The following is a 7,191-nucleotide window of genomic DNA, read 5'->3' as shown; positions in this document are numbered from 1 at the left end:
TTTGCTCTTACTATTTATTATTCATTTGGGAGTTGTTATTCAAAGAACCTTCATAATTAATGATGTGAAAGGAAGGTCGTACAAGGAAAGGCTGAGGGAACTGAAGCTGTTTTCCTTGAAGAGAAGTAGGTTGATAAGTGACTTAATCGTTTCATGAAGAAGGGCTTATGCCCGAAATGTCGAATCTCCTGCTCCTTGGATGCTGCCTGACCTGCTGCGCTTTTCCAGCAACACATTTTCAGCAAGTGACTTAATTGAGACATGTAAGATAATCAGAGGGTTAGATAGAGTGGACAGTGAGCGCCATTTTCTTTGGATGGTGAAGGCATCTAAGGAAAATGACGAGGGGGCATAGATTTAAATTGAGGAGTAATAGATTTACGACAAATATCAGGGATAGTTTCTTTACTCAGAGTGTAGGGGCATGGAACAGCCTGCCTGCAACAGTAGTAGACTCACCGAAGTTATGGGCATTTAAATGGTCGTTGGATGTACAAATGGATAATAATAGAATGGTGTAGGTTAGATGGACACCAGAATAATTTCACAGGTGAGTGCACCATCCTCGGCTGAAGGGCCTGTACTGTACATGGAACATCAGACGTTGCAGCAATGTGTTGCATTTTGTAATAATAGACAATAGCCCACTACACTGACTTAATTGATGAAATGCAGGCACGTGGAGAATATTCTCCATCACACCCTTGATTTGTTCATTGCAAAAGGTGGAAAGGCTTTGGAGAGTCAGGACATGAGTCGCTTGCTATAAAAGTTCATGCCTCTGAACAAGTCTGGCCTCATTATTTTAGTAAAAAGACCATTTCAATTTGTGATCAATTGTTATGTCCATGAATTTGATGTTAGGAGATTTTATGATAATGTTACTATTGTCAAGTTAAGGCAATGAGAGTCTTGTTGGAAGTAGTCATTGTATGACACTTGCATTGCACAAATTCTGTTTGCCACGTATCAATCTCAATTTTGCTCTGGTTCAACTGCATGTGTGCACATTGTTACCAAATGGTAATAATTTAATACACAAGACTAACTAGCTTCCATCATCTGGCTGTCATACCCAAGACCTTTTATGGATGAAAATGCTTTTTTAAGGAAGAAGCATGAAAAGAGCATAGTTGTTATTTAATCACAGATTGTGACCCATGTGGAATAAACAAAATTGACTGCAATTAAATTGCTATTTTTAACTAAAGATGTAGAAATGAGACAATTGGATTAGTATCGTGAAATTCTCTATTCCTGTTTTAAATTACATTTGTATGATTTCACATAGTGGGAGATGAAAGGTTCATCTACCAGTTAGCTACTTTTAGAAGGTGATGAAATTAGAATTACACACTGGACGACATTCAAGCAGCTCCTTTGTGGAGCAACGGAGAGAAAGAACCTAGATTGTTAACAGCAAGGACCTGCCCCAGACGTGTGTCATAACATGTCCAAATAGGTTGATTTAAAAATAGTTTCCTGTCCTAGGATGCATTGACAGTGATCTTACCTATGGATTAGAAGGTCCAGTTTAAGTTCCAGTTGTGCCATAATGTGTCAAGTAGGCTGACTGCAAATATATTTCTTTCCTCATAGCCATTTCTTCACAAGATTAGATGGTAAGAGTACAATGTGCCTTAATGGGCATCTTGTGATCTTTGAGGTCAACAAGTGGCAATGGAGCAAGGTACATTTGCTTAATACCTCTTCCCCGTTGGTGAAAGTACTCACACTCTATTGAACTGCTTGCTTGCATGACATCACAGCTTCCATGTCCTTGCATGCGAAATTAAGGCTGCTAGGATTGTGCTGTTGTGGTAGGTTTGAGATGGCAGTGTTGCCTCCCAGTTGTTGATTCATTCAAAGGTCAACTTTTTTTTTGGGCCACTTTACATACATTCAGAAATAACAACAGGAAGAGATGTTGTCAGGCTTGAGGGTAATATTACAATCATGCATGCCTCCAAGTTTCATTTGGACATGGCAAGGTGCTTTCAACTCAACTCAAAGCAGCAGTGCAGAATTAAATAGTGCACATGTGGGTTGGGGCCTTGGCCAGACGCAACACTATGCTCTGTGTGGGCAAAACCTAGAACTTAATGCTTCAGTATGTCAAGTGTGAAGCATCACTTTACTAAGACTGTTCTCTTCCTGTTCCAATGATCTGTCTCATTTGAGGAAGCAAAACAGATATCAATCCAACAGTTTTTCTGACACTTAAAAGAACTACAGTAGAAGACAGAGGTTCTCACAATAATCCTCCAAGACTTGTGGAAAGGAAGATTGTGCCAGGGCAAATATTGTTTCCATTTTCAAAGATACCAGAATAAACCAGGAAATTATAGACCTGTTGGTCTTCAGTTATTGGTAAATTAGTTATCTTTAACACAGGATTGCACTTTTAAACATTTGGAAAACAGCTTCGTCAGTAACTGGCCATTAATTTCTAAAGGTCCTGAGAATTACAAAAGAGATATGATGAGAATATGGAGTGTTCTTACTCAATGGTGGAAATGTGATTAGAGGACAAAGATTAAAGATAATTGAAATAACTCCGTAAAAGCCGGTATCTCGTCACCAACTTAATCATCATTTACACGTGTATAGTACTTCAAACACTGTTTCAACTTTTTCAGAGCCAACTCTGAACAGAACCTCTGACACTGCTGTTTAGATCTGTTCGTCTGGGTTCAACAGATTAGATAAAGCAAAAATGAGGACTGCAGCTGCTGGAAATCAGAGTCTAGATTTGAGTGGTGCTGGAAAAGCACAGCCGGTCAGACAGCATCTGAGGAGCAGGAAAATTGACGTTTCAGGCAAAAGCCCTTCAGGACTGAAGGCAGGGAGCCTCCAGGGTGGAGAGATAAATGGGAGGGGGGGGGGCTGGGGCGAAGGTAGCAAACAGAACAATAGGTGGATGGGGGTGTGGATGAAGGTGATAGGTCAGAGAGGAGAGTGGAGCGGATAGGTGGGAAGGAAGATTGGCGTGAGGATGGTGCTGAGCTGGAAGTTTGGAACTGGGGTAAGGTGGGGAGGGGAAATGAGGAAATTGGTGAAGTCCACATTGATGCTCTGGGTTGAAGTGTTCTGAGGCAAAGATGAGGCATTTTTCTTTCAGGTCTCGGGTGGTGAGGGAATGGCGATGGAGGAGGCCCAGGATCTGCATGTTTTTGGCAGGGTGGGAGGGAGAGTTGAAGTGTTGGCCCACAGGGCAATGGGGTTGATTGGTGCTGGTGTCACGGAGATGTTCCCTAAAGCACTCTGCGAAAAGGTGTTCAGTCTCCCCAATGTAGTTTCCCCTACCTCCTGCAAAAATGCTATCCCATATTCCCAATTCCTCCACCTCCGCCATATCTGCTCCCAGGACCTCCGCCCTCAAACCCAACCTCTCCAACCATAACAAGGACAGAACCCCCTTGGTCCTCATCTTCCACCCGACCAACCTTCACATAAACCGCATCATCTGCCAACATTTCCGCCATCTCCAAACAGACCCCATCACCAGGGATACATTCCCCCCCCCCCACCACACCTTTCCGCTTTCCACAAAGACCGTTCCCTCCGTGACTACCTGGTCAGGTTCATGCCCCCAACAAACCACCCTCCCCTCCTGGCACCTTCCTCTGCCACCGCAGGAATTGCAAAACCTGCGCCCACACGTCCTCCCTCACCTCCCTCCAAGGCTCCAAAGGAGCCTTCCACATCCATCAAAGTTTCACCTGCACATCCACCAATGTCAATTTTGTATCCATTGCTCCCGATGTGGTCTCCTCTGCATTGGGGAGACTGGACGCCTCCTAGCAGAGCGTTTTAGGGAACATCTCCGGGACACCCGCACCAATCAACCCCATCACACTGTGGCCCAACATTTCAACTCCCCCTCCCACTCTGCCAAGGACATGCAGGTCCTGGGCCTCCTCCACCACTATTCCCTTACCACCCGACACCTGGAGGAAGAACACCTCACCTTCCGCCTCGGAACATGTCAACCCCAGGACATCAATGTGGAATTCACCAGTTTTCTCATTTCTCCTCCCCCTGTTCCAACCTTCCAGCTCAGCACCATCCGCATGACCGGTCCTACCTGCTAATCTTCCTTCCCACCTATCCCCTCCACCCTCCTCTCTGACCTATCACCTTCATCCCCACCCCCATCCACCCATTGTACTCTTTGCTACCCTCCCCCACCCTCTCTGATCTATCACCTTCATCCCACCCCCATTCACCTATTGTACTGCTACCTTCTCCCCAGCCCAACACACCCCCACCCCTATTTATCTCTCCGCGCGGGAAGCTCCCTGCCTTCAGTCTTGATGAAGGACTTTTGTCCAAAACGTCGATTTATTGTTTTTTTGCCCCTGCTCCTCAGATGTTGCCTGACTGGCTGTGCTTTTCCAGCACCACTCTAGATTAGATAAGGTTAACAGCCCAATCAGGGATCTCAGTCTAAAGGTCCACCTGGCTGACCTTATTACAATCACTATGTCGGTCCTCCTCTAAGTCCAAAGAAACAGGCCTGTTCTTTTTCCTGTAGCCTCTCCTGGAGCATTTTTACCCCAGGTCCGGTTCTTAACTCATATACTTCTTTATTCGAGTCTATCAGACTATAGTCCAACTCTTGTGCATAGGCCGTCTCAAGAAATTCATCCTCTTCAACCATTAAAGTTGTCAAGGCTCTGACATTCACCATGTCCATCTGAGAATCCAAGGTTTCGTCAATGCTTGACATGGGGGAGAACATCGTGTTCTGACGGCCTTTCAGGCTGTTCTGAAAGACTGGGTATGGTTTGCTCCTGCCCTGATTGCAAGCTTGCTCAGGAGTGACTCACCTCCCCGAACTTCATACATCATGGGACCTGACCTTGCTTGACTATTCCTGTTACCCAACTATAGCCATTTCCCTGGTTTTAGCATCAAACTGTGTCCCCTGAAATAAACTGTCTCTCTAACTTTGAGAAGTCTTATGCCTGACATTGATGTTCCTGATGCCACTTCATCCTTCCATGTGCAGGAAGATCAGATTTAACCTGGTGCAGAGTCTTCTCCCCATTACCAATTCTGCTGGAGCTATCCTTGTAGTTGTATGGCGGGTGCTCCAGTAATCAAATGGGAATCAGGACAGTTTGATATCAAATGAAGCTGTTTCTTTCAGCCTACTTCAAATTTTGGACTGCTTTTTCTGCCACACCAATGGACGATGGATAGTACAGAGTTGTCCTTAAATGTTGAGTGCCTTTTGACTTTAGGAATTACTCATTCCTTGCAGGTAAATGATGGCCCATTGTATGTGACCAACACTTCCAGGAGCCATGTATTGCAAAAGATGCTCACAACTTTTTTTATCATGTGTTTGACAAATGAACAATGTGCACGTCCAACCACTTTGAGTGGGTGTCCACAATGACTAAGAACATAGACCCCATTGAAAGGCCTGGCATAGTCAATGTGTAATGGAGTCCAGGGTTTACCCATCCATTCCCACAAATGTGGGGGATCTGCTGATGTTAATTTTTGTTCTAGTTGTCACTCTGGGCACTGCCCCACCAACGTGGCTATGTCTGGATCCTATCCTGCCCACCAGACATAATGTCTCAACAACATCTTCATTTTAGACACTCTTTGGTGACCCTGGTGGAGTTCAGCAACTTTTGCTCAGGAGAATCACTTGCTCCCTATATTAAAATGTCATCCTGCCACGGTCTCACTGGGTCCAGAAAGTTTCAATGAGGAGAAAGTGAGGACTGCAGATGCTGGAGTTCAGAGTGAAGAGTGTGATGCTGAAAAAGCACAGCAGCTCAGGTAGCATTGGAGGAGCAGGAGAATCAACATTTTGGGCATAATCCCTTCATTAGAATGCCCTCATTCTTGATGAAGAGCTTATGCCTGAAATGTTGATTCTCCTGCTCCTCAGATGCTGCCTGGCCTGCTGTGCATTTCCAGCACCCCGCTCTCGAGCCAGAAAGTTTCAATTCTGGTTGTGATGGCCCTTTTGTTTCCCCGATTACCACCAGCTGTTTTAGTTTTGCCAGGACGGGATCTTTTAGCATCCATGGTCTGATATTGTCAGCAGTGACCAGAATGGTGTCCATGAAGTTTAAAACCAGAAAGGGTTCTTTCAGTGGTGGCACCACCAGTCGTGTATCAGCCAGTAGGAGGTGGCTCAAGGCATCCATATTTGCTACTTGGCCTCCTGGATGTTATTCCAACTTACAACCGTATGCACTTAGAATAAGAGCCCATTGCTGAATTCAACCTGAAGCTATGTGTGGCATGGCCTTATCCATTTTGAGTAGCCCTAGCAGGGGTTTGTGGTGTGTTACTATTATAAACTTCATCCATTAAGGTATTGGTGGAATTTTCTCACATCAAGGATAAACGCCAAACATTCCTTCTCTGGCTGGGTGTATTTGCACTCTACATCAGCTAAGGTCCAGGAACCATATACAACAGGGTGTTCTTTTCCATTGGGCCATCTCTAAGCCAACACTATCCCAATATTGTACAGGGAGACATTGCATATCAGCACCAGATGTCGCTTGGGATCATAGTGTGCCAACATCTTAGACAATGATAATTGCTTCTTCACTTCCCTAAAGAAAACATCTTGGCTACAAGACTATTTCTAAGGTTGACCCTTTTTCAATAGCAGATGTAAAAGTGCCGGGATGAAGACCAGATTACATATGAACATTCCATTATAATTCACTATTCCAAAGAAAGAGTTAAACTCTGGTACAGACGTGTGAGCCAGGGCACCTTTGATCAGTCTTATCTTCCAATGGATGGAACCCATAGACGCTTGTCGAGTCTGTGGCTCAAATAGGTTACCAGGGGTGCCAGGAACACACATTTTTCCCTTCTAACATGTTCACCCATCTTGTAGAAATATCAGCAGGTTCTCTAAGTGCTCTTTATTGATTTTCCATGTTATTAGCACATCATCCAGATAAATGGTGATCTGAGTAGATGTTGTAAAATGTTCTCCATCATCTGCTGGAAAATGGCACAGGCTGATGATTCCAAATGGCAATCTCATATATTGGTACAACCCTTATGGGTATTACAGGGGAATCTCGATTATCCGAACGTGATGAGCAGGCACTATTGAGTTTGGATAATTGATTATTTGGTTAATTGATTAAATACCTTTCCTCTGGGGCTCAGAGTTTTTAAAGTCTGCTCCCAGTT

This window comes from Hemiscyllium ocellatum, chromosome 22, assembly GCF_020745735.1.
Source record: "Hemiscyllium ocellatum isolate sHemOce1 chromosome 22, sHemOce1.pat.X.cur, whole genome shotgun sequence".
In the NCBI taxonomy this organism is placed as follows: domain Eukaryota; kingdom Metazoa; phylum Chordata; class Chondrichthyes; order Orectolobiformes; family Hemiscylliidae; genus Hemiscyllium; species Hemiscyllium ocellatum.
This window is presented reverse-complemented; position numbering follows the sequence as displayed.